This window comes from Vanessa cardui, chromosome 19 (genome assembly GCF_905220365.1).
Source record: "Vanessa cardui chromosome 19, ilVanCard2.1, whole genome shotgun sequence".
Lineage (NCBI taxonomy): Eukaryota > Metazoa > Arthropoda > Insecta > Lepidoptera > Nymphalidae > Vanessa > Vanessa cardui.
This window is the reverse complement of record NC_061141.1, coordinates 9928428-9944791: the sequence shown is the minus strand read 5'-3', so window position 1 is coordinate 9944791 and position 16364 is coordinate 9928428. Positions and strand designations below refer to the sequence as shown.

General features: G+C 33.7%; 1 protein-coding gene across 8 annotated transcripts in view; it reads right to left on the bottom strand.

Annotated features, from left to right (window-relative positions):
- LOC124537946 (brain tumor protein) overlaps window positions 1-16364 on the bottom strand; it is a 469342-nt gene that overhangs the window by 222039 nt on the left and 230939 nt on the right. The window contains exon 2 of one of the 8 annotated variants that reach the window (XR_006966944.1): window positions 5501-5570. The exons of the other annotated variants lie outside the window; for them this stretch is intronic. The gene's annotated coding sequence lies outside the window, so the exon portion shown is untranslated. Of the gene's footprint in view, window positions 1-5500; window positions 5571-16364 lie in introns of those variants that run through there. 8 annotated transcript variants of the gene reach the window in all.

The following is a 16364-nucleotide window of genomic DNA, read 5'->3' as shown; positions in this document are numbered from 1 at the left end:
AGTTCTGAGCTCATTCCATTTTTAAAAAGTTTTTTTTAAATGTTTAATTTTGAGTTCAATGCTTTACGTTTTATTGTATTAATAATATGACAGTCGTTAAATTCGAAGTTCAAAATAAAAAAAAATAATAATTTGAAACATTTATTAAATTTTGTGATCATTTTAATTATTTTAGTTTATTTCATGTAGATTGTACCATATAAATATCTTATTAAATTAATGTACGAATGTAATAAGGCTAAGATGTTTTTAATCTGATAAATCGTTCTAAGTCATAAAATACGTATTTTAAAACCTTAAAATACATTTTTAAAGCCAAGCATTAGTCCAGTTTGGTACTCAGTCTCAAGTGTCACTTACCAGCTGTACAAATCTACTTACCACGCGATGTTAGCTCTCAGACTAGACTAAGCTCTTGGCAAAATATCTTGAAAAGATTACTTCATAACCGCGAATGGTTTCGACTTATAAATCATGAGTTTGTTTCAATATTGTTGTTTTGATAAAATTTGTGAATATTTATTTGATTAAGAGCTGAGATGGCCCAGTGGTTAGAACGCGTGCATCTTAACCGATGATTGCGGGTTCAAACCCAGGCAAGCACCACTATATATATGTGCTTAATTTGTGTTTATAATTCATCTCGTGCTCGGTGGCGAAGGAAAACATCGTGAGAAAACCTGCATGTGTTTAATTTCATCGAAATTTTGCCACATGTGCATTCTACCAACTGGATATTATTCACCATTGGAACAGCGTGGTGGTATATGTTCCAAACCGTCTCCTTAATGGAAGAGGAGGCCTTATCTCAGCAGTGGGAAATGTACAGGTTGTTACAACTATTTAATTAATAAATGTTTTTTTTTTGTAAAATCTACAAAAAAGGTTATTTGCCAATTGAAAACGACCATTGAGAATGCAGTGCTCTTACGTAGCAAATATCATAAATATAAAGCGTTTTTTGTATTATTATATATTTTTTGTTTTTTATACAGTATATTTTTAATATACTATGGATAGCTGTATTAAATGTTTTCGATGGTAAGAGGTCACCACCGCTTATATATTTAGGCTGTATGAAATATAAACGAATATTTAAACCTCAAATACGTCATCAACCTTGGGCAATAAGAGTCTCTTGTACTCTTGTAACATCAGCTCAGTCCCTTCTAACCAGAATATAAACCTAATGACTATTTAATTAGAATACTAGCGGCCTGTCCCGGCTTCGCACGGGTGGACATGTTTTTTTTTAAATATTTTTACCTTCTATTTATGTATTTTTGCACAAAAATTTTAATAAATTATATGTATAAACCTTCCTTATGAATCGCTTGTATCTATTGGTTTAAATATCATGAAAATCCGTTCAGTAGTTTTGGAGTTATTCGCTAACATACAGACAGACTGACGTGGGGACTTTGTTTTATAATATGTAGTGATGATGAAGGGATACCTAACCGCTTGCAATAAGCTTTGCTACCAAGTTATAGAGTATATGGTGCGTAGTTCCAAGTAGTTGTTCTTCAGTATGAAGCGTTCATAGTAATCCTCTAAGCCGGGTCTCTGATAACGCGTCGTGATATGAAATTTAAACTTTGCCTTTAAGCTGTCTTATTTCTGCTTCCTAACTTGTGTTATAAATAGCGTTTATTATGAGTTTTACGAGGATAATTAAAGTTCAGGATCTTCATCATATATATTGTAAAGACTTTTATCTAATCATACATTTTGTACGACAAATAATTCAAATAATTTAGATAATTATTTTGAGACTTAACAAAAGAAAAACGCAGTTAGTAAAAAAATTTTGAGACACAATTAAGAGTTTTCGTACAGGATATAGACAGGATATAGACATCTCATCAGAATAAACGAATAAATTAGCTTGATAGTAAGTAGTGCAAAAATTTACCCTAGATCCTGGAGTATTAACAGACTCTATAGCAAATCACTTAATTCTAAGAACAGTGCATGTAATGACGGATGTCATTAAGGAAACTGATTAAATCGTGCTGTTTTGTAAAATAAATGGGCTACTAATTAAACTATACATAGACATTATATCTATACATATAATAAAAATGGAGAGCCCGTTTGTAATACTAAAATAGCCCTTTTTTACTCAATGCATATGTATACACGGTACATACACCAGAATAACATTTTTTACAATTTTTGTCGGTCTGGCTGTCTGTCTGCCTGTTTGTTCCGGCTAATCTCTGGAACGGTTGGACCGATTTTAACGGCACTTTTACTGGCAGATAACAGATCTAATGGGGAGTAACTTCGGCAACAATTTTTTTTTTTGTTAAATTAAAACGCGGGCAAGGTCGCGGGCACAGCCATACATAATATTGTTAAACGAAATGAAAATGTCTTAAGTGACGTAACACCTGCCCTTTCACACGCATGCACTTTAACGAGCCAGTTACGACGTATCGATATTAAGAGATCGTTCGATTGATACGTGTTTGCAAAAACGTTGTTACATATTAATAATTGTGTGAAGCAAGTTACCAGCAACCAAACGCCTTATATCGCCTTGCGCAATGCCGTGAGAAACCGGCTGAGGTCGATATGGTATAAGGAGCTATGTCTCAGCTTCCCTATGTGACAATATAAAAATAGACCTACGGTTATACTTACTAATATAATGCGAGATTGAGATTTTTTTTGTGTGTTCCGCTTATGAAATTTAGCATATAGTGGTACAGATAACATAGAGGTTTAAGATTTTTTTTAAAAAAGACAGATTCACTTACATGAGAACAGTATGATAAATGTAACAATAACAAAAAATGTATTCACCTTATAGATACCTACTTAGTAAGCGGAATAGAATATAGTAATATATGTGTGTGTATTTTAATCGCTACAAAAGCGGGTATTCTTTAAAATATATTTTGATTGTGGAGACTTGAATCCGTTAAATGAGCTTACATTTTTTATATAAGATGGTAATTTGTTATAAAGTTTTGCTCCATCGAAAGTAATATTTTTTTAGACAGGGTAGTTAAAACCCCCGTTACAAACGAAAACTAGTAACTTGAGGTATATGGAACAACACTTATTGTCATTGACGTACTTTAAGGATGAACAAAGCTAAACATGTAAATTTTTTTTACAACATATTTCGAATTAATAGCCAAAACGTCGTATCCCAAGTTCAAAATATACTTACTGTATTCAAGTAGGTTAATATTAGCACTCTATATACATGTTACAGTATTTAATCACATTTAATTTAAAAAATACTTACTAATTGCCATTTCATAATATCAAATCATTTTTAAAAAATAGGTATGTTGCTAAAGAAGGCATATTATTAATATATTATTCAATACCAGATTATGCAGACGATAAAAAACGTAGAATTAGGTAATACTTGTTGACTTCCAGGCAGGATATATTACATGTTGATATGTAAATGTATTTAACTAACATGGCTGTATTTTTTATATTGAAAAAGAGTTACTACTGATTTTCTTGGCGGTTCTTCTCGGTAGAGAGGCTTCACTTGATATAGTTGTTCAATGACGATTCAAAACTGTTCGTTAAAGCCACTTGAATAAAATATATTTTTTATTGAAATATATTTTTTAAATGATTTTAATAAATAGATTCTATTACCAAGAATCTTGGTAGTTACTCATGTCTCCCAGTTAAGATAGATAATAGATAATAGATAAATAAAGAAACACGAAAGCTAAGGACAATGCTTTTATAAAATACTATCTTTTACGTTCCGTTTTAAACGCTACTACTTGACTATCTAAAGAAACAGCCTATAAAATTTCCCACAGCCGGGATAAGGCCTCCTCTTACATTAAGGAGAGGGTTTGGAACATATGCCACCACGCTGTTCCAATGCGGGTTGGTGGAATGCACATGTGGCAGAATTTCGATGAAATTAGACACATGCAGGTAGCACGAGATGAATTATAAACACATCTATCTAACTATCTAAGAAGAACTTATTACTTAGTACTTTTAAATAGATCTGGATTCCAACCACTAATCAAATATTCTACCATTAAACAGAATCTTCTCCTCTTGAGAAGATCTGGTCTTATTCCTCTAGGCTACTCCAACGCTGATTGGTTGATTGTCTGGTACATTTACTCCCAACACATGTTTAACGCAATCTTTGGTTATGATGTATTTTAACAACGAAGTCGCGGATATAGTTAAATGTTTTACATAACATAACGATACACTAAAAATTACATAATCAAGATCACGAAGGAGCTTTTTTGTTATTTCAAAAAAAAAACTTTTTTTAAATGAAGATCATAAAAGCAAAACGACGAAAGTAACTTACTCGTAATTTATGTTAATTTATAACGCTACTTAACTCTAGGTTAGTTAACTCCGACGCAATTAATCTTCGAGATAGTAACTGTGTAAAACGGCCCTAAGACATACAGATTTTATAATTATCCTTAAAATAAACATACCTTTATATTTTAGAAATTAATTACCTAGCCTTCTTTCAGCTTCCTTCGGGCAACGATTAGTAAAGTCATATTATAAATTTAACGACAAGCCTATATTGCTATTTGCTTTTGAATTTCAAACTCTATTACCTACGCATTAAAGTCTTAAATTCAATAAAGTAAGCTTCCTGTGGTATACCTTAATACTAATAAAGAGAAAGTCAACGTCCTATGAAGCCACGATGCACAGAGGTGCAATATGGCAGTTTAACGCAAAATCAACTCTAGTACGTTCACATAAAATTAAAATCACTTTGCTCGCTGTTATTTATAGTAATATGCGCTAAATTGAACCTTATTCCCATAAGATTAAGGTTATGTCTCCTAATGCAAAGACGCGTATGTGCAATCATATATTTGCGTTTCCGTAACAGGGGTAAAGGGATTTTCAACCGTATTTATATAACAATAAGATCGCTTTACAAATAAAACTGGTTTGTAATTTTTTTCGAACACTTGTCAAGACATCTTTCAAGTGGTTTAGCGGATGGCCATATGCTTAACGCGCAAAGTAGGTTATGAAAAGTGAAAGGTTATATAATCGAATAGTAGGACTCTTTTAGTGGCTTAGAACTAGTTTTGAGTTATGTAGTTGTAGGTAACCCGTTTGATTTGATAAAAAGTGATTGAGAGTTTCCTGATACGAGTTTTAAATGTTCCGTTGTTTTTCAGAGTTATAGTTACGACATAACATATAAAACATAGTAATTTTAAATTAGCTCTATATTATTTCTTTGTAGGAACCCATCTGGGTAGATACCTCCTATTCATAATATATACCACCAAGCAGAATTACCCAGTATTGTTTCGTTTAAGGGTGGGTGATATACTAGTGCAATATACAACGTACAAAAGATATATAATCCTTATTATCAAGGTTGTAGTATTGAAAATGTTAAGAAACTTTGATATTTCTTTCTTCTATCGGCGGTGGTGACCACTTACCACCAGATGGTCCATTTGGCAGTCAACCTTCCTATTTTAAATAAGTAAAGTAATCCGAAGTTACTTACGTATCGATAATATCGAAACCTCGATCGTCGGAACCAAATTACGTGCTCGATAAAGTACCTGAAACGTAAGAATACGAAATAAATTGCACAATTCCGAAAGGTTTTAACATGTAAAACAAATGAAACGATGGTAAATGAAAAATTTATCGTAAACCAAACGATAAACGGAACGCTGATCGACAAAATGGAGGATTAATGATAAGATTGGGTGCAGACTTCAGACAGGCGATTGTTATATGAAAAGCAATGTGTGAACAAAAATAATGTGGCATGAATTATTGGAACCATCAACAATCATCATCAACAGCCTGTAAATTCCCACAGCTGGGTTAAAGGCCTCCTCTCCCTTTGAGGAGAAGGTTTGGAACATATTCCACCACGCTGTTCCAATGCGGGTTGGTGGAATACACATGTGGCAGAACTGCTATGGAATTTGTCACATGTAAGTTTCCTCACGATGATTTTCTTCACCGCCGAGCACGAGACGAATCATAAAGACAAATTAAGCACATGAATCAGCGGTGATTGCCTGGGTTTGAACCCGCAATCATTGGTTAAGATGCACGCGTTCTAACCACTGGGCCAAGTAAAATTTTCTGATTTGATCTGATTTTGTACGAATTATTTTCACATATCTGTTTATAAAAATATTAGTATCTAACAATCTGAGAAGACAAAAATTCTATGAAAATATCTAGTATCACAAAGTATTTGATGTGTATTTGTATAGTATAGTAGTTCTGAATTAATAAATAACTAGTAGTCACCCGCGGGTTTGCTCGCGTTTTAGGCTGTTGGTTGACATATGTTACGCATACAAAGTAGCGTATGTCTTTTTTTGGAGTTGCAGTTTGCTTCATACTAAACTTCATCAAAATCGGTTCAGCGGTTTTGTCGTGAAACAGCGAACAGATAGACAGTGTTAGCTTAACATTTATAATATTAATATAGATAACGATTTTAAATCCTACGCTTAAGTCCAATTAAATATCATTCAACCAAGACGCGACAAGACTGTCTTACTTAATGTCTGCGATGACGCTAAAATGGCAGAATAGCAAGCGCAATCAGCGAGCTATTTCTGAACGGAAATGAATTTTCGCATGAAACTCGGAGGTAACGAGACGATGATGTGATAATAAATTTACTTAATGGATGTGACGCGTCTGAATTCCACGTCAGCATTAATACCCCTTTGTGGTAGACGTAGCACAATTCTGATATGTTTGAACCAAAGGTCAACCACGTGGCATGAACGATGTATAGGTGGCTTAATGAGGACTAAGTAATAGGTTGGAGGGAAAGTCAGTAAAAAAATTATGTAAGTAAATATGAGACAACATCACATACATTACTCTGATCCTAATGTAAGCTGAAGTACTTGTGTTATGGAAAATCAGACGTAACGACGGTACCACAAACACCCAGGCCCAAGATAACATAGAAAACTAATGATAATCTACATTGACTCGTCCGGGAATCGAACCCGGGACCTCAGAGTGGCGTACCCATGAAAACCGGTGTACACACCACTCGATCACGAAGGTCGTATATATGTATTTAATATTAATTAATTATAATAATATATGCCCCATATTTGTAGCACCGTGTTTTCAGGTAAAAATTCTAATGACTCACCAGTCAGATTTTTTAATTTTATTTACAAGAAAAATTATCTTCTAATTTAAAATACGATAGTACTTTCCATCCCACCTAATATATACATAGCTTGTTTGTTTTTATATCAGTGTGAGTTGATCCATATCCCACTATAATCTGGCATCTGTCATTATAATCGTTAAATATCATTACTATATCAATCGTGAGCCAAACCTACCTTTGATGGCAGTTATAATACCGGGTATAATTATGTTCTGTAACGGATTTGTGACAGGGCTTTCATTGTGACCATACAAATAGCTTGTTACGTAGAAGTAACTTTAGTGAGTATGCGTCCGATGCGCTTCGGTATCACTAACTATTTAATCTTCAGAGCATCCAAATAGGTATATAAATTTAAACATCAATTTATTCATCTAGTTCTTAAAATTAAACTCAAAACAGTAAAGGCAAATGATGTAAAAAAGGAATATATTTTAGACACTTTAATTATATTATATGTATATAAATGTACTAATTCACTACTGAATAAATTTAAGAGATTATTACGGAAATTAAGCGTAAAAGTAATAGTGATATATGTTTCTAGTAATGTCTGATCTGTCTGTCTGATATTTGGACAGACAAACCGTTTGAAATAAGTAGCACACAAAACTATGCAATTTACGAAGATACTAAATACGGTAAAAAGGTTTAGAAAAAGATTTATAAATCACTCGAAACAGAAATTCACACAGCTGTAGAGTAATGTGCATTTACAGAAACGACTTCTAACACCCCATAAATATCACTTAAGGTCAATAGGAAACACTGCATCAACAAAATAGCGTAAAAACCGTATAAAGTTTCACGAGTCGTTTCCAAACATCTGGTACAAGCGAATGCTCCATACAAGTGGAATCGATCGGAATTCAATAAAATTAAAGATTCAGGAAGCGTGCGCGGTAAAGCTCGCTAAATGTATGGAGTTCAAATTAAGGAATATAGCGTTTTTAAATCAAAAGTTTAGCACAGAGAAGTTTACGATATCCTCCGGAAAATAGAGACGATTGGGTATTAGTTACAAATGAGTATAAGTTACAATTGGAAATATATTGATAGTCTTCTGACTTTGATCAACTATTTTAGATTTTTTTGGGGACAATTTAGGTGATGTTTTACATCACAAGGGAAACTCAGTTTGGAAGATATCAAAACTTGGAACGATTAATATTAATCGTTCCAAACTATAATAATCGCTTGTAACTTGTTCTCTTCGATAGGCAAATCCAACAGCCGAGTTCCCACTTACGGTTAATATGTTTATTTACCGCATCTCTCCTCCAAGAGCCTAGACTACTTCTTCTTTTTATTATGAGGGAAATAATGCTAAAATTATTGACTAAAATTTTACTCGTCTACACTCTTACAATATGCCTTCACAATTTTACAGGTTAATCATTTTGAGCACGATAAAACTTAGACAAACGAGCATACATACATTATAAGAAGACCTATGAAGGTTGTATTTATTGAGCCGAGATGACCCAGTGGTTAGAACGCGTGCAACTTAACCAATGATTGCGAGTTCCAACCCAGGCAAGCACCACTGAATATTCATGTGCTTAATTTGTGTTTATAAATTCATCTCGTGCTTGGCGATGAAGGAAAACATCGTGAGGAAACCAGCATGTGTCAAATTTCATAAAAAAATTGCCACCTGTGTATTCTACCAATCCGCTTTAGAACATCGTGGTAAATTATGTTCCAAACTTTCTATTCAAAAGGGAGAGGAGACTTTTGCCTAGCATTGGGAAATTTACAGGCTGTTGTTGTTGGTCTTGAATTTATTTAATTTTAGGCGGTCTTTTTTGGGCAACCCTTAACATACCAAGTTTAATCAAGAAGTTGAACAACAATAACGAATTAATAGCAACATCAAACGACTTCAGAGAGTATCGTGAGCGAGGAACCAAATTCTACGTAGTCGAACAGCTATTTGCAATAATCGCTTCGGTTCAGAATTCGACTTTGAGTTCAAGTAGGAAGATCCGACATCTTGCTTGTTGTCTGCCCTAATGGATTCCCGTGGATGTGGTTTAATACAAACCGCGGTGCGGAAATTAATTCGACCTACATGTACAAAGTTTATCGAGAGGCTTAAGTCCGAAGGGTAAACGGTCCAGTGAACGATTTCGGTAACCTTTACATACTTACTGTTTTGGATCAACTGTTATCTAAGATCAAAATTGTGATATACATATAACATAGCGATAGCATAATACTCCAATGGAATTCTCGAGACAACAGTATATTTTATCATATACCATATATTTTATTTACTTGCTTACTAAGTCGTTACCGGTGGCTTCGCTATCGTTTTTGTTATCATGTGTTAAGCAAAAAAAGTAGCTTATGTCCTTTGATTAGAGTTCAAGTTTGCTACACACCAAACATCATCAAATTCGATTCATTGGTTTGGTCGCGACTGATAGACAGATAGACAAAGGTACTGTCACATTTATAATATTAGTATAGATTTATTCGCTTTTATTTTTATTATTGTTGTTGTGTTTACAATTTCCTTTTTGTTTAGCGGCAAAACTATATGGTAAGGAAACAGTGTCAAATACGTATCCAATCATTACATCGCCGTTATCGAAAAAGATCCAAAATTGCTTAACAAAGGATTCCTCTCCACGAATTTTCCCAGCAATGGGACATTCACACGTTACGTTATATTCTATTTAAATATTTAGTAAACATAAAATGCAATAGCATTGAACAAACTTAGAAGTTTCATTAACGAAAACTTCCTTTAAATATTAGCGTTGCACTCCGGGTGCATAAAGGCATTTTCTAACGTTGCCTGCATCTTGTTGAAATATTGAAGCCTCTAGCGGATATTGTCCCACATCGAGCGGGAGCGGAAGCGTTTTAGATATGCTCGAATTTATGTGCCAGCGATGTTTTAGTTACACTATACATAAATATCACATAGAATAAGAGGCTAATAATAAAAACGATTGCGCGTTGGAAATATTATCTATTTAAATAGATAAAGACAAATATTTATTTAGATTTTTTTATCTATTTAAATGTTAGTATGTTTTCCTGAAAATATTCAATGGTATGAATTTCAGTCACTGAATGAATGAGTCAAATGAACGAATTATATCAAATAAATCGTCATTACAAGTCAATTATTTGTTATTAAAATAAAATAAATATCACTTCATATTATGAAATAAATAGTGCTCCGGCCCCGTCTGTCTATGTTTATAAACTCCAAAACCATTGAGCGGATTTTCATGCGGTTTTCACTAATAGACATAAAGATGCATAAGGAAGGTTTATGTATGTGTATCATTTATTAAGATTTTTGTTTAAACAAGTTGAAATACAATGATAATTTTTAAACATTTCAGAAAAAAAACTATAAAAATTTACACAAAAAGTAAAATATTAAAAAAAAAAAACGTTTGTCTTTGCGAAGTCTGGATAGGCCGCTAGTAATTTATAAATATTATAGGCTTCGACTAACTCTAATCAAAATGTTCACAAAAGCAATAAGTCAAGAAATGGTAAAACGCAATCATGATTCGATATTAAAACTGCCATAAAACAGATAATCTAAATCCTCGTTAAAGCCGGGTTCAAATTATCAATTTGCTTTATATCTTAACGCTAACAGTGGCGACCCAATTTAACTGATCGTTAATACTGGAAACGAGGTTGGGAGCATCGTAAGATGCAGCTTATTGCAGCCGTTCGCGCCTTTTGAACTTATAAAATTAAGGAATATTGTTTTCCGTCGTAATTTTGATGTTATGCCGTTGAAAGGAAATGAAATTTTAGATTCTCATGGCGAAAGAATAATGGATGAAAAATACGACGGTAAACTGAGACGAGGGTTAGACGAAGTGGTTATTAATTGTAAATGAAAATATTATGTTTAGTTTTTCTAGGATAATATTTACGGATGCATTTACGTTTTTTTTTATATAGACTAGGGTGGCGGACGAGCATATGGGCCACCTGATGGTAAGTGGTCACCATAACCCATAGACAATGACGCTGTAAGGAATATTAACTATTCCTTACATCGTCAATGCGCCACCAACCTTGGGAACTAAGATGTTGTGTCCCTTGTGCCTGTAGTTCCACTGGCTCACTCACCCATCAAACCGGAACACAACAATACTGAGTACTGTTGTTTGGCGGTAGAATAACTGATGAGTGGGTGGTACCTACCCTTGGACAAAGTCCTACCATAAATTAAAGTAAAAATGTAAAGTGTTCAAGCAAATAGTTACTGTAAGGTCATACATTTTTTAAAGAATTACTTACGTATATTATAATTTATTGAGTTAAACAAGCATTGCGCTAAAACATTTATATCAAGGTTAAAACAATTATACTTTTTCACACCACCCTCGTTAATTCGTGAGGACCGACTAAGTAGGTTACGCTTTAGAACCTCTTGACGACCTCCGTGGTCGAGTGTGTACATCGGTTTTCATGGGAACGCCACTCCGAGGTTCCGGGTTCGATTCTCTTTTCTATGTTGTCTAACAATTTATAAACATCCCACTGTTGATATAAGGTGTCCTGCTCTTTTTTATGAATCAGTTCCAATACGTTTTGAGATTTTACCTTCTAGCTACTGGGCTATTACTCAAGAATAAAAATATTTTTACGTATATAGTCTAATAGCGACCCGTCCCGGCTTCGCACGGGTGCAATGCTGATACTAAATACACTAATAAATTATCTCGTTTTTTTACTATATTGTATGGGTATGACAAATTACCTTCCTCTCGAATTACTGTATCTATTAAAAAAATCGCATAAAATCCGTTAAGTATTTTGAAAGATTTAAGCATACATAGGGACAGACAGCGGTAAGCGACTTTGTTTTATACTATGTAACAATTAGTTAAGTCTTCAATACGACTAGCACAAAAATAACCTTAATTTGTCATCGTCCATATAAACATTAGATAAAAAAGCAGACGGTCATTTGAGATATCCATCGCTGCATTAACTTCGATTAAACAATCAAGAATTGTCGATGTCAGTTGAGGAGTAACAAATGGCTGCTCGTATGGAGCGAAATTGCTCTGAGGCGAACTCCGGAACAGAAGCCATTGTCCGTTAATAATGAAAGTTCCATTTTCAACTTCAAGTTTCTCGTCTCGTTTGCTTGTAATTACTGAGTATTCGTTCAAAGCGTAAATGTCCAGTCGAAATTAAAGCAGATTCACATACAATTCACGCTCAGACCTGTGATGCAAAACAGTTCGGAACTTTTCGAAGCGATTTTTGGTACGACAATGGGTCTATTGTTCTAAAATTTTTAACAAAACGTATCACGCTAGTTCAGGTACTCTGTTCGAGGTGACTATTTCGATTTGATTTTGTGACGACAGTTTGTAACAAAAGAGACCGAAATTTATTTTAAATAAAGTTAATCCGTCGTAATAGTTTAATGCGACTTTTGCGTTACTTATCAAGGACTTTTCATATTAATACGGTTTCGTCATAGTAGTTTAATTACTAGTTCATGTATATGTTGATTTCGAATTGTACTCTGTTTCTGGATTCCATCAACAAATTGGCACAGAACGTTGTCAGGAAAAACGTAAAGTCGTTTGTCCTGTGTATCATCTCTACAGTATTGGTTTAAACCCAATCGATTTTGGAGAGAAAATAGGGAGAGCTCACAGACTTATTTACATCGAGTCAGCAAATCAAGAAATAAGAGCTTATTTTTTTCTGATTCACCGTGATCGAAATTTGGTCAGGAAATGAAATTTACATCTTATAATTTTTATGTGATGTTGTGTATCCTTAAAAACAATCAGATTCTTCAAATCATTTTCTTTGTTATGTTCGTCAAAAATTTAAATTTCGAAACGCGATACATCAAAACTTTTTAGTCTGCCAGTTCCAAGTTCAGTAACAGTTGACCGTAATTTCAAGGAGTCATCTTCAGCCTATCAATTCCCACGTAGCAGCAGAACTTGCTAACTAATTAAGACGTACTCAAAACTTTGATGCACACTGCCCTCGCTTCAGTGGAGTTGGAAATTCGTGTGAAGTGCTTTAAGTTACACGTATAGATAGAAGTTGTATTAATTACTCCACAAGTTGACCTGAACTAGCTACCTGGTGTTGTTGGATGTTTGCAACCATTTTGCACTTTGTATTCAGATTCACGATGCAAGTGCCACTCTTGAAACTTGATTTAATTGCCTGTATCGCTAATTAGCAGCTTATTAACCGTCTAGTATAGCTTCTGTACGGCGTTTGTTTTAGATTTTTTCGAATACAAAGTCGATACACCATACATACAAACTCTCTTGGTTAGCTGAGCAATGTTGCAACAAAACAGTTCAATATTTTTATTCTGTACGGTTTTAATAAATTACTTATGAGGGGTATGATTTGTTTATTCAAATGGGGTTCTTATTATTATACAATATACATAGTACTAGTTTGGCTTGGCTAGGCTTAGCTGAAGGCAACTATAATGAGAATTTGCAAGCCCGGAGGATTAGTAAAAGTAATAACTTTTTAAAAATAAAATAATTAGTACATTTTTTTTAAATAATTTCAAATATCGGTTCGAAATATAAATGTCATCGAGCATAATACAAATGATCCTGCCACTAACTTGATCAAGAACTATTTCATATTGAACAATGAAAAGATATATAGATACATACCTATACATCAATGAATATTCCTTTGCTATATATATGTACATTTTAATATAATCGAATTATTAAAAATATTTAAAAAGTTACTAAAATATTCAAATATAGACTTATTTGAATTTTATATTAGAAGACGTTGTACGGCAACGGTAAAAGTTATTATGGTTGTAGTTTTAATAAATCTAGATGGTGCAAAAATATTCAAAGTTCGTGAGAGACGAGTTGAAATGTACTCGTTATAAAGTTAATTTATAAAAGTAACATGAAATACTGAATTTACAAGTGAACCAAACGAGGGAATTTCTCGGGCGTCAGTTTGAAACGGTGCGACCGAAAACTCTATTGTTTAATAAGATAAGGCTTAGGTTTTTTCTTCTATAATAAATGAATTCCAATGATTAATGTATTATGATGCCGTAATTATAATTGCAATTAGTTTTTTATGGGCACCACCTGATGGTTAGTGGTCATCATCGACGAATAACTATTTTATACCGACTTCATCAAAATATTCCTTATTTAAGTAGGCTTATAAAAGCACATTTAAATCATCAACTGTGTAAGTTGCAAATTAAAGTTACCACTGGTTTGGAAACTAGATTCCGAGAAGAACCAGTAAGAAACTTAATAGTTTCTCTTTTCCGCCGTTTTAATTACAGAATATCCCTATAAATAACAATTATTTTTTATATACCCCCCCAAAAAGTCATTAAATAGTAACTGTACGTTTTATCTTGTATTGAGTAATACACCTTACTTATCAATTTTTTTTTATATGAGGCTTAAACTTTTGATAGTCCAAGTTATAAATAGCTGTGGAATCTTGCTATAGAAACAAATGCCCCAGGAAGGATGTATTTACTTGCCGAAGTCGGAAACTGGGGGTGTAATTAGTTTACCTTTCATCCTCCTGTGACTTTTCCATACAATGATTGTCATCGTTTATTTGGAAACCATATATATTATCGTGAACATACGTAATATTGTTGTAAACATATTTGGAAGCAAGAGTTATTTAAAATTCAATTAATAAAATAAATGGTGTAATTTCTGTAAACCTTTGCCAAGTATTATAGAATACCTATACGTAACAATCTACCACCCTTGTTAAGATACCCTTTGTTGTCTGAGGCTCACAAAGTACAACGCAATCACCTAGAACTACACTATTCAACATTATTATTATTTGGGATTAAAATCACGATCGTAGGGCTTCATATACTCACTAATTATTCTAGAAATTGTACTATAAAGCCTACAAACTTGAAATAATGGCAAGTAGATTCCTTATTGGTTACAGATGTCTGATAAGAACGGGTTTTACAAAACTCCATCCCAAAGGGGGGAAAATGGGGTTGGGAGGTCTGTGTTTTATAAATTTCATATAGTTTCAGCTAGTATATAGATATATGGGTCATATTGATATATGGTATATAGTTAAACTACATGGATGTCTGACCTAAGCAAGCCATACGCTTAAATGGACAGGAAAATAGGAATATTGATGATGATGTACACCTGATCGATTTTCGGCACGGTCGGAATACTACGGCAGATAATATAACGCTCGCTTAATATTCCCTTATTCTCGGAAATGGATGAAACCAATGATGGACACCAGATGCAAGACGATCAGCTGTTTTCGGATACACTGGAGTAACTCAGCCAAATTCGGACTGCTACTGAGAATTTCTGGACAAAATGACCAAATAACATTGTTATTATATTAATGTAACCGATGAATACATCGGTTATTTTTAGTGGACAAAGAGTAACTATAGAGTTTCTTACCAGTTATTCTCAATACAATGTACTATTCGAACCGATGGTAACTTAACGTTTAATTGAATACTTAACGTTTAATGGAACGTGATGATCAAAAGTGCTCTTATTTTCGAATATAATGATAGTAGCTGTTGGCCAGAGTGGCCTTTACAGCGTCACAACATCAGCGTAGGCTAGTCATCGAAGACTCTGCTGGTGCTTCTGTAAGCTTAAATTAATATAGATTTTTTTGGACCAATAACCAATGACGCAACCAAATCACAGGAAATTCTCTTTGTCCAAATGTATTTGCAGTAAAGCGGTCATAAGGACTTTTCTTACCGCATTATCCCTAAATATATTTGAAATAGGAAATCGAGGTGATTCATTTGTTAAACATATTAATTACTCAAGCGAACATTATGAGATTTTCATACAAGTTGTCAGGGTTACGGAACATTACTTAGCGTATTTAACACGTACTCATTTGTGGTCAAAACCTCTGTCGGATTCTGGTTTACCGTTGAATTCGTTGAAGGAAGAGGTATTCTTGTTAACATCTTGTTACTATTAATGAAAATACTGCTCTACACCCACGTTGGGTCTTAATTAAGAGGCTTTTATCGAATGTGAGAGCACAAGTAGTCTTGAGGTTGATATAAGCCCTTTATTTAAGATCTTATATTGATTTACTTGTGGTAGGGCTTTGTGTGGTACCACCCAGTCATCAGATATACTACTGTCAAACCGCAAAACTTTGTCTTGTG